We start from the raw sequence: 17,927 nt of genomic DNA, 5'->3' as shown, positions 1-17,927 counted from the left end.
TCCACTCTCAGGTTCATTGTCTGGACAATGTGGGTAAAACAGAATGGTATGCTTATCTGGACCTTCAATTGAACCCATTGCACTTCCAATGGCCCCTGCTGAGCCTTTGTTGCAACTGCATCATCAATTAATTCCTCCTTCTGCCACTTTTACTTTCTTCTGTCAGGAGTTAATCCTTATTATGGCACTCCCCACAACACTTCCCGTTGGCAATTTTCCACCTGAGATTCAAATTCTAAGAAAAAATGATTGTCTTATATATTCAAAAAAAAGGTTGATAGATGAAACATTACATTTAAAAAATAATAATCGTAGACACTTAATGGCAAATCACTGATGAACACAATCATAAAAATGTCATGTTTTTTTTTCAGTTTTGTGACTACAAAACAGCATTGTTTAATTTTGCAAATACTTCCCTATTTAAGATTTTGTTTGCTGAATCAAATAAAACTTAACATATTTCAAACAACTGTATAAGTTGTACATATCAGAACTAAATTATTAATTCCCAAAGACTGTTAAAATGCAAGACAGTTTGGAGGGAAGAAGGGGTGCTAAATAAATCAATGGTGATTTTAATAAACTAGAAGCTTTTAGGTACTAAATCTGTCTGCAACTGATCTGAATTGCAATTACCTGTCAAAAATTCATCCATCATCACAAGCTCCAAACAAACTTTCTTGGCAGCAGATGTTTGAGGAAAGCTATTTCGTATGGCAAATTTTTCTTGTGGTTTACAACATCCTCAGAAATGACAGAAATTTCTGAGAACATTTCAGTACAACTCAGCAATAACCTGCTAGGTGCAAAACATCATGTTTTACATTGTTTATATAATTTATAAATGCATGACTCATACATAAACTATTAATTCATGAACTGATGCTTTGAATACCATTGTTTCCAAATAACATGAATTATCTTTTGTTTCAGTATTTCAATATTTCATAGAAGTTTATGGAAATATATGTTACAAAATATATTTGAATAAAACATTCTTATTTTTTAGTATTTTATTTAAAAAATTTTAAGTTATATTTGGATAAAAAGAAATTAACATATTAGTATTTTATATATTCTCCATTGACAACTTAGGAAATTCAAGGAGATAGCATCTATAATGACATTATTAAAGGAAAAAATGGGCACACTATTGTTTAAAATCCATGCTTGTATTTTAAATTTAGTTTCTTCACCTTTATTCTTTCTTTAAAAATAATGTGGCTACTTTTTAAATTATGCTGCCAAAACAATATGTTTCTGATTCAACTTTTATCCAATCGTAATATTGAATGAATTTTATAGCTTACTACATAGTACATTTTCTCTGAATTATTTATTACAATATATGCAAAAGCCAAAGAATTTTTTTAAAATTGTATTGGTGCATGTTAATAATAAAAAAGAGTGGTTTTATTGTGCTGTATTTTACAAGCATATCTCTTTGATCAATTTGATTTTTCTGATCCTCTACTTGCCCATCCCTTCCTACTCCCCCTAACTCCCACCCTCCCACCCTCTACCTTAATGTCCTCCTTTCTATATTTATGAGATACCTTTTATTTTCTTTTTTTTTATTCTCTACCATCCACATATGAGAGAAAATGTATGGAACTTGACCTTCTATGTCTGGCTTATTCTGCATAACATAATGCTTTCCAGTTCCATCCATTTGCTGCAAATGACATAATTTTATTCTTCTTTATGGCTGAATAAAATTCCATTATGTATATATACCACATTTTATTTCTCTATTCATTAGTTGACAGACACCTAGGCTGGTTCTGTGATTTGACTATTGTGACATGCTCTTATACACATGGGAACGCATACATATCTAAAGCATGCTATGTTTAATTTTTGTTTGATAGATACTGAGGAGTGGTGGAGGTGGATCATATGGTAGTTCTATTTATATATTTTGAGGAATCTCCATACTGATTTCTGTAATGGCTGTACTAAATTATATTCCCACCAAAATTGTATAAGTGTTTCCTTTGCCTTGTATCCTCCCCTGTATTTATTGTAATTTGTATTCTTGAAGATTGAAATTTTGATTGGATTGAGATGAACTCTTAGTGTAGTTTTGATTTGCATATCCCTGATGACAGGAGATGTTGAACTTTTTCTTTATAATTGCAATGTATACTGCCTTTGAGAAATCTCTGTTAGTTCATCTGCTCATTTATTAAATGAAGGGTTTTTTTGTTGTTGTTCTTTTTTTTTTTTTTTTTGTACCAGGTATTGAACTCAGGGGCAGTGAACCACTGAACCACAGTCACAGCTTTATTTTGTATTTTATTTAGAGACAGGATCTCACTGAATTGCTTAGTGCCTCACTTTTGCTGAGGCTGGCTTTGAACTTGTGATCCTCTTGACTCAACCTCCTGAGCCTCTGGGATTATAGGTGTGCACCTGCACCATTGCACCTAGGCATGAGCTGTTTTTGGTGCTGAGCTTTTAAGTGTTTTGTTTGTTGGTTTGTTACTTGTATTCTGGATATATATATATATATATATATATATATATATATATATATATATATATATATTATATATATATATATACAATTCTGTATATTAATCTTATTTCTGAAGAATACTTGGAAAAGATATTTTCCCATTCTGTGAACTGTGTCCTCACACTATTAATTATTTCCTTTGTTTTACAGAAACTTATGAGTTTTATATTATCCTATTTATTGATCCTTGTTATTATTTTTTGAGCTTTAGGGGTATAATTAAGGAAGTAACAAACCTACACTTATAAGTTGGAGTGTTTACCCTATGTTCTCTTCTAGAATTTGCAGAATATCTGGTCTTATTCTTATGTTTTTGACCCATTTTGAGTTGAATTTGTGCAGGGTGAGAGGGAATCTAGTTTTAATCTTTAACATGTGGATATCCAGTTTTATCAGCATCATTTGTTTACTTTTTCTCCAAAGTAAGTTTTTGACACCTTTCTCAAGAATAATATATCTGGATTTCTCTCTGTGTTTAATTCTTCTACATTGGTCTATGTGTTTATGCCCCTACCAAGTTTTTTTTTTTTTTTTTTTTTTTTTTTTTGGTTACTATAGCTCATTAGTATAATTTGAAGTTGGATATTGCAATGCTTCCTGACTTAATCTTTTTTCTCTGAGAATTGCTGTGGCTATTCTGGATTTTTCTTTTCTTCTCCATGAATTTTAAGATTCTTCTTTTTTTGTAGTTATTAAAATAATATCTTTGATATCACCGGGTATGATGGTGCACACCTGTATTCCCAGTGGCTCTAGAAACAGAAGCAGGAGGATCACATGTTCAAAGCCAGCCTCTGTAACTTAGTGAGGCCCTAAGCAACTCAGCAAGACCATGACTCAAAATAAAAAATAAAAATAAAAAAGGCTGGGGATGCAGCTCAGTGATAAAGTGGCCCTGGTTCCAATCCCCAAGTAACAAAGGGGGGAAAAAAAGAAAGGAAAAGAATACCATTGATATTTTAATGAGAATTGCATTGAATATTCAGATTGCTATTGTTAGTATGGCCATTTTAACAATATTAATGTTTCCTACCTGTGAATATGGTAGGTCTTTCCATTTTCTTTCTCTCTCTCTCTCTCTCTCTTTTTCTTTCTATCTTTCTTTCTTGCTTTTTGGTGCTAGGGATTTAACTCAGGAGCACTTGACCACTGAGCCACATTCCCAGCCCTATTTTGTATTTTATTTCCAGATATGGTCTCACTGAGTTGTTTAGCACCTTGGTTTTGCTGAGGCTGGCTTTGACCTTGCAATCCTCCTGCCTTAGCCTCCCAGCAGCTAGGATTACAGACTTGCACCACCGCGCCCAACATATTCTTTATTTTTAAAGTGTTTGTTTTAGTCAAAATTTTCTTTGCTGCAACCAAAAGAGCTGACAAGAGAAATTAAAGGAGGAAAAGTTTATTTGGGTGATCATGGTTTCAGAGATCTCAGTCCATAGACAGTTGGCTCCATTCCTTGGGACTTGATGTGAGGCAGAACATTATGGTGGAAGAGTGTGGTGGAGGGAAGAGTCTCTCCTTATGATTAGGAAGCAGAGAGATACTAAGCTCAGCTCATCAAATATATAGCCAAAGTTATGTTCCCAGTGACCCACCTCTTCCAGCCACACTACCACTAGCCTATAATTAATGCTCAGTTAATCCATGTCAGGGGATTGATTCACTGATTGGATTAAGGCTGTGATAACACAGTCATTTCACTTCTAAACCTTCTTGTATTGTCTCACACATGAGAGTTTGGGGTCACTTAAAATATAAACCATAACAGTATTTTTAATGTTCCCCATAGAGGTTATTCACCCCCTTTATAAGACTACTCCCAAATATTTTTGAAGCTATTGTGAATGAAATTACTTTTCTGCTTTCCTTCTCAGCAGATTCATTATTGGTGTATAGAAAAGTTATTGTTTTTGCATGTTGATTCTGAATCCTACTATGTTGCCGAATTTATCATCTCCAGAAGTCTTCTGTTGGATTTTGTTTTGATTTTTAAATATTTATTTTTTAATTGTAGTTAGACACAATGCCTTTATTTTATTTAATTATTTTTATGTGGTGCTAAGGATTGAACCCAGAGGTAGACATGGGGTCTACTGCTGAGCCACAACCCCAGCCCCCAGGGGAGTTTTGAAGATAATCTAAATATGGATCATATTATTTGCAACCAGGGACAATATGATTACTTTATTTTTGTTTTTATCCATTTTATTTTCTTTCCTTGCTGAATTACTATGGCTAAAATTTCATGCACTTTATTGAATAGGAGTACTAAGAATGGACATCCATGTCTTGTTCTTGATTTTAGAAGAAATATTTAGTTTTTCCTCATTAAATATAATGTTGAAAAGCTGAATATTTCTAAAGAAAAATACTTTAAAGACAGAACAAATATTTCTTCTATAAGTACAGGAAAGTAATGTATATGTTTCCAAAAGAATAAGATAAAGTAAATTTTATAATTAAAATCTTGTGCTAATAAAATGTACTATTAGGAAAATAGAGATATCAAAAATTGGAAGAAAATATTTACATAACATATAAAAAGATATCTTAAAATTTAGTAATAAAAATAACAAAATTTTCCAATGAAAGCATGAGAAAAAAATTCAATGAATATCACAAAAAATCATGAATATCTAAAAACATAAAAGTGTTTTTAACATTATTAGTTTTAGGACATCATAACATAACACTAGTTAGAAATCACCACACATGTAATAGAGGCTGAAAGTATAAAGATTGTAAAGTTAAAAAAGCTGCAAGTACAGGAAACTATTGAACTGCTCTTGTTGGCTGATCTATAAAATGCTATAATTATTTTGGAAAAAGTTCTGGCAGTTTTACTTAGTTTTGCAAAGTTAAATACACACCAACACTATGAATCAACAATTTCACTGCCAGGTTTTATCAATAAAAATAAAATATATGCATACAAAACCAGAAACATATACAAGAAAAAAATGTCAGTATAACTCATAATATCTTCAAAATGGAGATTGGCTGATTGTTCATCTGTATAGAATGAATTAAAAAATTGTATAGATGTAAGTCTGAAGGAAAATGTAAGTATGAAGGAAAAAAAAAACTACTGATGCATGAAACAAGACAAATGAATGTCAAAACAGTGTGATGAGTGAACAAAATCATAGGAAAGTTGATCGACTCTAATTTCCCATAGTTATAAATTAAGCAAAATCTACCTATGTTAGAACAATAAGAAGAGTGATTGTTTCCTGGAGTGTGGTTAGAAATAAACATTAAGGTTGAAGTTAAAAAGATGTATCCAACAGCCATGCCTCCTAATATAATATACATCCTCAATATTTTGGCACTTTATTATATACAAATTTTATATAGTATTCTGTGTACTAGAATTAAATTATACTTAATGATATTTCTTTTAAAATATTTAAGAGATGTCTAATATTTACTTAGAAATATAATATAATAATTATAACATATTATATATAATATAAATATTATATTATATAATATATTATAAATATAATATATATAATATAATATAATATAATATAATATAATATAATATAAAAATAATTTAATAATATATTATTTATTATTTATATAAATATTATTTATATTTATATAAATAATAAATAATATATTTATTATTTACATAAATATAAATAATAAATATATTATTTATATAAATATAAATATATATTTATATTTATATAAATATAAATAATATATAATATTTACTTAGAAATATAATATATAATATATTATATTTAAATATAATATAAATATAATTATATTATATTATAATATAATATAATATAATATAATATAATATAATATAATATATATAAATAGCTGGGTGCAGTGGCACATGCCTATAAGGGTTTGGGAGGCTGAGGCAAGAGAATCACAGGTTTGAAGCCAGTCTCAGCAACTTAGTGAGACTATAAGGAACCTAGTGGGACACTGTCCCAAAATAAAAAATAAAAATGACTGGGGATATGGCTCGGTGGTTAAATGCCCATGGGTTCTATCTCTGGGAAAGAAAGGAAGGAAGGAAGGAAGGAAGGAAGGAAGGAAGGAAGGAAGGAAGGGAGATGAAATGATAACTGAATAACAATGTATATAAAAGTATGATAAAACAATTATAGTAAAAATTAGTCCAAAACTATTGAGTGCTCATTTAAATGCTTTCATATTTTTGTTTAAACTTTAGTGATGTAACTTTAAAATAAATGTGGAAATATTAAGAAGTTAGGGGAGTTATAATTCTACCAACTGGAGCAACCACAGTTCTTCCAGATCCCACCTTTAACAACCCCAAATCCCTAGGGATTGCATAACTCCAAGCACAGGAAATCACTGATATGTGAAAAGCACATGTTGGAGGTTGAGCAGGAGCAGGTCAATGATTTCCCTGGTTTCCTGCTGGTCTTTCATACATATCAGAAAAAGCCCTGCAGAAGGTTTGATCCTTGGAAGGAGAATAGACAAATAAAGAAAGCCAATGAAAAAGACTATAAAAATGATATGCCCTTTTTAAAATGCTCTATAAAATGATAGAAAAAATGTGAACTAACATATTCCAGTGAAACAGCAACAGAATCCCTCTCACTGGTGGTTTTGTCTAGGCCTGTTTAGTAATCATTCTTCCACTGTACCATCCTGCCGTGTGGAGGAAAACAGCATCTGATTTCCCCATCCAGCGAGTGGTGTTATTGAAGCGGTGCACACAGCTAACCTCCATCCCCATATGGTTGAAATAGAGACCCAATTTCCCTGCCAAGTGGTACAAGTGGCACTGAATGGATAGCTAATCATCCATTCCCTACCTGACAAAACTAGGCAGTGCTCTGATTTACCCCATGGGTTAAGTCAGCAATTTCAAAAGTAAAATGATCCTCCATCCCCACTCAGCAACAAGACAGCAAGGAATGAAATTGGGTTATTCATCACTGGCTGCATCCTGAATGCAAATAAATAAATAAATAAAAGACATAAATAAAAATAAGTAAGGTGGTAGGTAGAAGTCAGGGCTAAAACACATTCTAATATTTTTTTCTTTTTTTTTTGCATCCTGTGTCAGCAAATCAAAATGGAGAGCTGAGGCGTACTTCAACACAGTCCAGTAGTATCATTGTGGCAGAAAGAGATGACTCCAGAGGTAGTTCCAGGTGAAGTAATTGACATTCAAACTTCCTCCCTCCCCTGGTGAAACAAAGATAAGTGGAGATATGTATCTCTGCTACTACCCAGCATTAACAACATGGAATGAATTGGTAGGAGGAGATAGGGTTGGTAGGTGTTTTTTTCCATATCAGTTGGCAGTGGGAACCAGGGGAGACTAAACCTTAAGTCTCTATAAGGAGACAATGAGGCTGAGACTGTTTATAGTTTAATTTTATAGGGAGACTCTAAGGGAATGCAGTACTTCAATACAAGTCTTCAAAGAGTCAGAGTGTCTCAATGGTCCACAATTTGTTTGGGTGGTGACAGTGGGTCCCAGTGAGAAGCTAAATATTTACATTATGTTCTCTCACAGTACACTTGAATATATGGATCACCTGTTAAAACCAAAGATTGCTGGGAATCTAGAAGTTATGACATAATATTAAAATTGTCCAGTATATAATAAAAATCACTCAACAAAAATGAGTAAAATCAAAACATAAATGAGAAACTAAAATCATAAATACCCACAACACATTTATTGTGCAGAGAATAAGTGATAAGAATTTTCAAGAAGACATCATAAAATGACTTTGAATGGCTGTTATGTATGTTCTTGAACTACATGGAAAAATACATGAGCGAATAAATGAAAATTATTTTTTAAAAAATGAAGATTTGGCTTACAGTATAGAGGAAATGATAGAACAAATTGGTGACACCATTTCCAATTTAACCAACCTGCAATATGAACAAAAAGTTAACTAGGGGAAAATATTCTTAAGGATTTGGGATATTACAACAAGAAGAATCTTCCATTTGTATCACTGCAGTTCTGAAAGGAGAGGAGAAAATAATGGAACTGAAGTTATTTGAAAAAATAATGGCTAAGAGCAGGAACAACTTGCCAAAAGACCTACAGAGTTGAGAAGCTGAGCAACATCAGACAAACAAAAATCCATATCAAGACACATTATAACTAGGTTACTGCAAAGGACAGATAATAAACACTTACAGAGTGTTTATTATCCAGAGAGAAATGATACATTACTTATTGTGGAACATTAAGTTGAGCAAAAACATATATCTTGTTTAAAATCATGGAGAAAAGAATCAAGTGCACACATTTCAATCACTAAAAAAAATGCTCACTGTGAATTCTATTCTAGAGTATTCTAAGGAAAAAGGAAGAATAAAGACTTTATCAAACAACCAAAAAATAATAGAATTCTTGCCTGGAAATGTAAACCTAAATAAATCATAAAGGAACTTCAACCTAAATAGTTCTATAATCTCTAATTAAATTTAATTTCAATTAAAAACATTGATATAAAGAAATATCCAAACCCTGATGATTTTATGAAAACACTCCACCAAATATTTTAGAATTGACTATAATATTACACTCCCTTTAAAAATAAAAGAAGATGGAGTGTTTTCCATATAATTCTATTACATTAAATTTATACCCACATCAGAACTAACAATACATACATACAAAATATATACATACATACAAGACAACTATGGGATAATATTGCTTATGATCTTTGATGAAAATTTTCTAAACAACATTTTAGCAAGTGAATCATATCTGGAAATGTATAAAAATTAATACTCTTTTATAATGGCATTCATGACAAGTATGCAAGGCTGCTTAAACAGTGGAAATTAATCATAATAAAACATCTTATTAACTGGCTAAAGAAGAAAATCATATAATCATTCATTGTTTCAGGAAGCACATTTAGTAATATGCAATACCTTCATGATAAAACCTCTCAGCAAACTCAGACTAGAGAAGCACTTCCTCAATTTGATTAATAAGATATTCCCCAAACCTAAAACTAACATTAGACTTAATTTAAAAAAAACAAAAACAAAAACAAAAACGAATGTTTCCCTTCTAAAAGCTGAAGGAGGCAAGAAGCTTTATACTTAGAATTTTTATTCAATAAAGACATGGAATTTCTAGCCATTGTAAAGGGCTATTTTAAAGAAATAACATTCATATACAAAGAGAAAAAAAAAAAGAAAGAAAGCTGTTGTTATTTAAAGATGACTTAGAAAACCCCAAAGAACCTACAAAAAGAAATTTAGAACTGTAATGTGAATTTGCAAGCAATGATCAAGAATATTATCTCTAAATTAAACTCACTTCTGTATAATAAAAACAAACATGAGGAAACAAAATACCCATGCCACCAACAATTACTCAAAAGAAAATTAAATACTTAGGCATAAACAGAAAAATTCCCAAAGGAACTTAATCCTTGACATTACAAAATCATGAGGAAAGATATCAAAGAAGACTTAAGGAAATGTATAGCTATATTATCTAGGTAGATAAGTTAATATTCTCAATAAAATAAAGATGCCAGTTATTCCTAAATTCATCCATAAAGAAAATAAAATTCCTCATAAAATTTCAAGGAGCTCTGTTGTTGTTAAAAAGTCGTATTAAAAAAATTTATGTAGGACATCCTAAAATAGCTAGAATAATCTTGAGAAAGAAAAGTAAAAAAGTGAGTAGAATGATTTTACTCAATATTAAGGCCTAATATGTATCTACAATAATCATGACAATGTAGTATTGGTCTGGTGTTAGTTGTGTTTATCAATGGAGCACAACAGAAAACAGAGAAACAGATCTACACAAAAATGCCTAGCTGTACTTCAATGATTGTGAAAACAAATGGAAAAATTATTTTTTTTCAACAAATCATACCAAAGTAATTGAAACCTTAAGAAAAAAGTGCATGTCGATCTAAATTTTTAGTTTTACTCTGAGGCATTTATCCCAGATATTTGAAAACATGTTCACACAAAAATGTGTAAATGTATGATCACAGGAGTTTTATTTTTAATAGCCTACCAATCAAAAAAAAAAAAAACAGATGTTCTTCAACAAGTTAATTTTTCAAGAAATTCTGGTATATCCATATCATAGACTACTAGTCAACCCTAAAAAGAAAAAAAAAAATATTGACAGATTCAAAAAGTTTATATCTGGCATGAATTATACTTAGAGGGGGAAAAAATCCTTCAAAATGTTACACAGTGAACTTTCCTCATTTTATGATTGTACGTAAACAATGAAATAACTTTCTGGAAATGACAAAATTATAGAAGTGGAGAACAGATTAGTGATTTCTGAGGGTTAGGTGGAGTTAAAAGTGGGAGTTGCTAAAAATGGACAACATGAAAATAGTTGTGTTCTAATATGTTCTGTATCTTAAATGTATCAAATCAGTATCTTAGATGTAAAATTCCATTATAATTGAGAAAGTGCAGAGAAGGGTAATATAAGATCTCATTGGATTAGTCTTCATAACTACATGTGAATCTGAAATTATCTTAAATGCATAATTTAGAAAGTGAAAAAGAAAAAAAATATATATATTAAGCTAGAAATAGATGCATAAATAGAAATGACTTAAGGAGCAGAAATATAACCATGAATAGTATACACAGAAAAATAATTTCACTACCACTGGAAAAGACAAAGAATACCTCCTCAATCAAATAATTAAAGCTAACATTGTCATTAATAGGATAAATAAAATGATGTCCTTTCTAATATGTTACATTAAGGAATATAATTTCATGTTTTCCAAAAACATATATTATCCATATTTAAGAACAAAAGAATTTAAGAAACATCCAAACTGAGTAATACTTTATTAAATAGCTGTCAAAATCTTAAAAATTAAAGGAAGGTGGGGAAAAGTTACGGATTAAACCAAATTAACAAGATACAAATACAAGGCTTGATAGTAGAATCAATCCTGGACTAGGAAATATATAGCATATATAACATAAAATTTATAAATATATGTAAAATATGAGGTCCATATTTTATATTAAAAGTGAAATTTAAAATGCTCTGTAGATTAGATATTAATATTGTATCATTTGTTAACTTTTTGATATTTATAAGTGCTTTCTGATAAGTGCATTGCACATTGGGGCCACTATCTTTGGAGGCATAAGTAGGCATGTATACTAAATGGTCATTTGACAAATTATTCTCATATTGCATGCTTTTCTTTATAATATCAGACTAACCCTGACTATGCAAATAGAAACCAAATAAATCTTAAATCTCAATGGAAAAAAAAATAACTAATGTTCTATAACCTTTAAAAATTTTAGTTAAAATATTTTAAGAATTTGTATTTTAGTTATAGATGTATAGGGCTATTTAGAAATAGTAAAATTGATATATGATTGCACCATATGCTATTTTTTTAATTTTATATTGTTGGCTGTTCAAAACATTACATAGTTCTTGATATATCATATTTCACACTTTGATTCAAGTGGGTTATGAGCTCCCATTTTTACCCCATATACAGATTGCAGAATCACATCAGTTACACATCCATTGATTTACATATTGCCATACTAGTGTCTGTTGTGTTCTGCTGCCTTTCCTATCCTCTACTATACCCCCTCCCCTCCCCTCCCCTCCCCTCCCCTCTTCTCTCTCTGCCCCCTCCACTGACATTCATTTGTCCCCCTTGTATTATTTTTCCCTTTCCCCTCACTTCCTCTTGTATGTACTTTTGTATAACCCTGAGGGTCTCCTTCCATTTCCATGCAATTTCCCTTCTCTCTCCCTTTCCCTCCCACCTCTCATCCCTGTTTAATGTTAATCTTCTTCTCATGCACTTCGACCCTACTCTGTTCTTAGTTACTCTCCTTATATCAAAGAAGACATTTGGCATTTGTTTTTTAGGGATTGGATAGCTTCACTTAGCATAATCTGCTCTAATGCCATCCATTTCCCTGTAAATTCTATGATTTTGTCATTTTTTAATGCAGAGTAATACTCCATTGTGTATAAATGCCACATTTTTTTATCCATTCATCTATTGAAGGGCATCTAGGTTGGTTCCACAGTCTAGCTATTGTGAATTGTGCTGCTATGAACATCGATGTAGCAGTGTCCCTGTAGCATGCTCTTTTTAGGTCTTTAGGGAATAGACCGAGAAGGGGAATAGCTGGGTCAAATGGTGGCTCCATTCCCAGCTTTCCAAGAAATCTCCATACTGCTTTCCAAATTGGCTGCACCAATTTGCAGTCCCACCAGCAATGTACAAGTGTACCCTTTTCCCCACATCCTCGCCAGCACTTGTTGTTGTTTGACTTCCTAATGGCTGCCAATCTAACTGGAGTGAGATGGTATCTTAGGGTGGTTTTGATTTGCATTTCTCTGACTGCTCAAGATGGTGAGCATTTTTTCATGTACTTGTTGATTGATTGTATGTCCTCCTCTGAGAAGTGTCTGTTCAGGTCCTTGTCCCATTTGTTGATTGGGTTGTTTGTTCTCTTATTGTCTAATTTTTTGAGTTCTTTGTATACTCTGGATATTAGGGCTCTATCTGAAGTGTGAGGAGTAAAGATTTGTTCCCAGGATGTAGGCTCTCTATTTACCTCTCTTATTGTTTCTTTTGCTGAGAAAAAACTTTTTAGCTTGAGTAAGTCCCATTTGTTGATTCTAGTTATTAACTTTTGTGCTATGGGTGTCCTATTGAGGAATTTGGAGCCCGACCCCACAGTATGTAGATCGTAGCCAACTTTTTCTTCTATCAGACGGCGTGTCTATGATTTGATATCAAGCTCCTTGATCCTTTTTGAATTCACTTTTGTGCATGGCGAGAGAAAGGGATTCAGTTTCATTTTGTTGCATATGGATTTCCAGTTTTCCCAGCACCATTTGTTGAAGATGCTATCCTTCCTCCATTGCATGCTTTTAGCCCCTTTATCAAATATAAGGTAGTTGTAGTTTTGTGGATTGGTTTCTGTGTCCTCTATTCTGTACCATTGGTCCACCCGCCTGTTTTGGTACCAGTACCATGCTGTTTTTGTTACTATTGCTCTGTAGTATAGTTTGAAGTCTGGTATCGCTATACCGCCTGATTCACACTTCCTGCTTAGCATTGTTTTTGCTATTCTTGGTCGTTTATTTTTCCATATGAATTTCATGATTGCTTTCTCTATTTCTACAAGAAATGCCGTTGGGATTTTGATTGGCATTGCATTAAACCTATAGAGAACTTTTGGTAATATCGCCATTTTGATGATGTTAGTTCTGCCTATCCATGAACAGGGTATATCTTTCCATCTTCTAAGATCTTCTTCTATTTCTCTCTTTAGGGTTCTGTAGTTTTCATTGTATAAGTCTTTCACCTCTTTTGTTAGGTTGATTCCCAAGTATTTTATTTTTTTTTTGAAGATATTGTGAATGGAGTGGTTGTCCTCATTTCCATTTCAGAGGATTTGTCGCTGATATACAGGAATGCCTTTGATTTATGCGTGTTGATTTTATATCCTGCCACTTTGCTGAATTCATTTATTAGCTCTAATAGTTTCTTTGTAGACCCTTTTGGGTCTGCTAGGTATAGAATCATGTCATCTGCAAATAGTGATAATTTAATTTCTTCTTTTCCTATTTTTATGCCTTTAATTTCTTTCGTCTGTCTAATTGCTCTGGCCAGCGTTTCGAGAACTATGTTGAACAGAAGTGGTGAAAGAGGGCATCCCTGTCTTGTTCCAGATTTTAGAGGGAATGCCTTCAATTTTTCTCCATTCAGAATGATGCTAGCCTGAGGCTTAGCATAGATTGCTTTTACAACATTGAGGTATGTTCCTGTTATCCCTAGTTTTTCTAGAGTTTTGAACATAAAGGGATGCTGTACTTTGTCCAATGCTTTTTCCGCATCTATCGAGATGATCATATGGTTCTTATTTTTAAGTCTATTGATGTGGTGAATAACATTTATTGATTTCCGTATATTGAACCAGCCTTGCATCCCAGGGATGAATCCTACTTGATCATGGTGCACAATTTTTTTGATATGTTTTTGTATCCGATTCGCCCGAATTTTATTGAGGATTTTTCCATCTAGGTTCATTAGAGATATTGGTCTGTAGTTTTCTTTCTTTGAAGTGTCTTTGTCTGGTTTAGGTATCAGGGTGATGTTGGCCTCGTAGAATGAATTTGGAAGTTCTCCCTCTTTTTCTATTTCCTGAAGTAGCTTGAAAAGTATTGGTATTAGTTCCTCTTTAAAGGTTTTGTAAAACTCTGCTGTATACCCATCCGGTCCTGGGCTTTTCTTAGTTGGTAGTCTTTTGATGGTTTCTTCTATTTCCTCAATTGAAATTGATCTGTTTAGGTTGTCTATATCCTCCTGACTCAATCTGGGCAGATCATATGACTTAGGAAATTTATCGATGTCTTCACTATCTTCTAATTTATTGGAGTATAAGGATTCAAAATAATTTTTGATTATCTTATGTATATCTGAATTGTCTGTTGTGATATTGCCTTTTTCATCCCGTATGCTAGTAATTTGAGTTCTCTCTCTTCTTGGAATGAACTCCAAGCAATGAATTTTCCTCTTAGAACTGCTTTCAATGTGTCCCATAGATTCCGATATGTTGTGTCTGTGTTTTCATTAATCTCTAAGAATTTTTTAATTTCCTCCTTGATGTCTTCTATAACCCATTGATCATTCAGTAACCTATTGTTCATTCTCCAAGGGATGTATTCTTTTTCCTTCCTTCTTTTATGGTTGATTTTCAGTTCCATTCCATTATGATCAGATAGGATGCATGGTATTATCTCTACTCCTTTATATTGTCTAAGAGTTTCCCTGTGACATAATATATGATCTATTTTTGAGAAGGATCCATGTGCTGCTGAGAAAAAAGTGTAACTGCTTGATGTTGGGTGGTATACTCTATATATGTCAATTAGGTCTAGGTTATTAATTGTGTTATTGAGTTCTATAGTTTCCTTATTCAACTTTTGTTTGGAAGATCTGTCCAGTGGCGAGAGAGGTGTGTTGAAGTCTGCCATGATTATGGTATGGTGGTCTATTAGACTCTTGAACTTGAGAAGAGTTTGTTTGATGAACATAGCTGCACCATTGTTTGGGGCATATATATTTATGATTGTTATGTCTTGTTGGTGTATGGTTCCCTTAAGCAGTATGTAGTGTCCCTCTTTATCCCTTTTGATTAACTCTGGCTTGAAATGTATTTTATTTGATATGAGTATGGACACTCCTGCTTGTTTCCGAAGTCCATATGAGTGATATGATTTTCCCAACCTTTCACCTTCAGCCTATGTATGTCTTTTCCTATCAAATGCGTCTCCTGTAGGCAGCATATTGTTGGGTCTTGTTTTGAGATCCATTCTACTAGCCTGTGTCTCTTAATTGGTGAGTTTAAGCCATTAACATTTAGGGTTATTATTGAGATACGGGTTGTTCTTCCAGCCATATTTGTTTATTTATGTTACTAAACATGGTTTGTTTTCCTCTTTGATTATTTTTCCCCCCTTTACTGTCCTACCTCCCACTGTTGGTTTTCATTGTTATTTTCCATTTCCTCTTCCTGTAATGTTTTGCCGAGGATGTTTTGAAGAGATGGTTTTCTAGCTGCAAATTCTTTTAACTTTTGTTTATCGTGGAAGGTTTTAATTTCATCTTCCATCCTGAAGCTTAATTTCGCTGGAAACACAATTCTTGGTTGGAACCCATTTTCTTTCAGTGTTTGAAATATGTTATTCCAGGATCTTCTAGCTTTCAGAGTCTGTGTTGAAAGATCAGCTGTTATCCTGATTGGCTTACCCCTAAATGTGATCTGCTTCCTTTCTCTTGTAGCTTTTAAAATTCTCTCCTTATTCTATATGTTGGGCATCTTCATTATAATGTGTCTAGGTGTGGGTCTCTTATGATTTTGCACATTCGGCGTCCTGTAGGCTTCTAGGATTTGGGATTCTGTCTCATTCTTCAAGTCTGGGAAGTTTTCTCGTATTATTTCATTGAATAGATTGCTCATTCCTTTGGTTTGAAACTCTGTCCCTTCCTGTATCCCAATGACTCTTAAATTTGGTCTCTTGATGTTATCCCATATTTCTTGGATGTTCTGCTCATGGTTTCTTAACAGTCTTGCTGACCTGTCTATGTTCTTTTCCAGTTGAAATACTTTATCTTCATTGTCTGATGTTCTATCTTCTAAGTGTTCTACTCTGCTCGTAGTATTGTCAATTGAGTTTTTAAGTTGGTTTATTGCTTCCTGCATTTCTAGGATTTCTGATTGTTTGTTTTTTATAACCTGTATTTCCCTGTATAGTTGATCTTTTGCTTCTTGGATTTTTTTATGTAATTCATTGTTGAAGTGATCTTTCATTGTCTGATTTTGCTGTCTGATGTCTTCCTTGAGAGTCCAGATCATCTGAAGCATGTATATCCTGAATTCTTTATCTGACATTCCATCTGCTGCAGCTATTACCTCTTTTAACATTGAGTTGACCTGCATTGCTTGTGGTCCTTTCTTTCCTTGTCTCTTCATACTGTTCGCGTTCCTTTCTACTTGGTGAAACTGTTGTGCTATTGAATTTTCCCCCTATATATTTATATTGGTCTTGTATAGTTGCAAAGTCTCCCTAGCAGGCGCGGGCGGCGGCTCTGTCCCTCTGCGTGCCGCTAGGCTTGTTCTGTCGGTGGTCACAGTTCTGTTTACTTTGCAGGCGCAGGCAGCGGCACTGCCCCTCTGCAGGCCTCTGGGGCTGTTCTGCCAGTGGGTCGCAGGTCCGCCTACCTTGCAGGCGCGGGGGGGGGGGGGCGGCTCTACCCTTCCTCAGGCTACTGGGCCTGTTCTGTCTGTTAGTTGCAGGTCTGGCCTGTTCTGATGGTGGTCACAGTTCCGTCTACCTTGCAGGCACGGGTGGAGGGGGCGGCTCTGCCTCTCAGCAGGCCGCTGCTCCTCTTCTGCTGGTGGGTCGCAGGCCCACCTACCTTGCAGGAGTGATTGGAAGCTCTGCCCCGCCGCGGGCCACTGGGCCTTTTCTGTTGGTGGTCACAGTTCCGCCTACCTGGCAGGCGTGGGGGATGGGGGGCAACTCTGCCCCTCAGCAGGCCGCTGGGCCTGCTCTGTGGGTGGTCACAGTTATGTCTACCTTGCCGGCGCAGGGGGAGGGGGCGGCTCTGCCTCTCAGCAGGCCGCTGCTCCTCTTCTGCCGGTGGGTCGCAGGCCCGCCTACCTTGCAGGAGTGATTGGAAGCTCTGTCCCGCTGCAGGCCACTGGGCCTTTTCTCCCCATATGCTATTATTTGTAATATTAGAAACACAATTAGGAGCTGGGTGCGTATCACATAGCTAATCCGGACTACTTAAGAGCCTGAGACAAGAGAATAGCAGGCTTAAAGCCAGCCTGGGCAACTTATCAAGGATAATTG

This window comes from Marmota monax, unplaced genomic scaffold, assembly GCF_021218885.2.
Source record: "Marmota monax isolate L192 unplaced genomic scaffold, Marmota_monax_Labrador192_F-V1.1 WCK01_AAM20220418_F8-fsc00002, whole genome shotgun sequence".
NCBI lineage: Eukaryota > Metazoa > Chordata > Mammalia > Rodentia > Sciuridae > Marmota > Marmota monax.
Note: the sequence above shows the minus strand (reverse complement) of the source record.